The sequence below is a fragment of the Ursus maritimus genome (assembly GCF_017311325.1).
Source record: "Ursus maritimus isolate PB19 chromosome X unlocalized genomic scaffold, ASM1731132v1 scaffold_X1, whole genome shotgun sequence".
NCBI classification, from domain to species: Eukaryota; Metazoa; Chordata; class Mammalia; order Carnivora; family Ursidae; genus Ursus; species Ursus maritimus.
This window is the reverse complement of record NW_024423319.1, coordinates 114,712,689-114,713,119: the sequence shown is the minus strand read 5'-3', so window position 1 is coordinate 114,713,119 and position 431 is coordinate 114,712,689. Positions and strand designations below refer to the sequence as shown.

The following is a 431-nucleotide window of genomic DNA, read 5'->3' as shown; positions in this document are numbered from 1 at the left end:
CCCCCCCCCCCCCCGCAGTGCCCCGTGCTCTCGCTGGTCCTTATCAACACTTCACAGCTCTGCCCTCTGTGGACCAGGCTGTTTAGAGTCAATAAGAAGTCCTCCTTGGACAGCAGGGCAAGGGCAAAGTCAGCTAGTCCATAAGAACCTTAAAACCTGAATTGTTTTCCCTACGTATTGTGTTTGCTTTAGTTGACCTCATATTTATAAAAACTGATTTTCAAACTGGTTAAACAGTTGTAGGACAAACCCCCTCATACAGCATTTCCTGGGTCCATGGACTTCCTACTAAAGTCCCGAAATTGAGAGTCTATACTCAAAGTTTATGTAATTTGGATTTTGTAGGTTTTTTATGTTCATTTTCATCGAGATTGTAAATCCAATTGGAAATTCTAAAAAGGGAAACACTGTGGAGCCCCCCCCCCCCCCCC

At 45.0% G+C, this 431-nt stretch overlaps 1 protein-coding gene and 1 long non-coding RNA gene across 8 annotated transcripts in view; one reads left to right on the top strand and one right to left on the bottom strand.

The window, feature by feature from the left end:
• Window positions 1–431, bottom strand: part of GPM6B (glycoprotein M6B) — a 199,001-nt gene that overhangs the window by 35,608 nt on the left and 162,962 nt on the right. The gene's annotated exons all lie outside the window — the stretch shown is intronic.
• Window positions 1–431, top strand: part of LOC121103550 — a 4,320-nt gene that overhangs the window by 2,886 nt on the left and 1,003 nt on the right. The gene's annotated exons all lie outside the window — the stretch shown is intronic.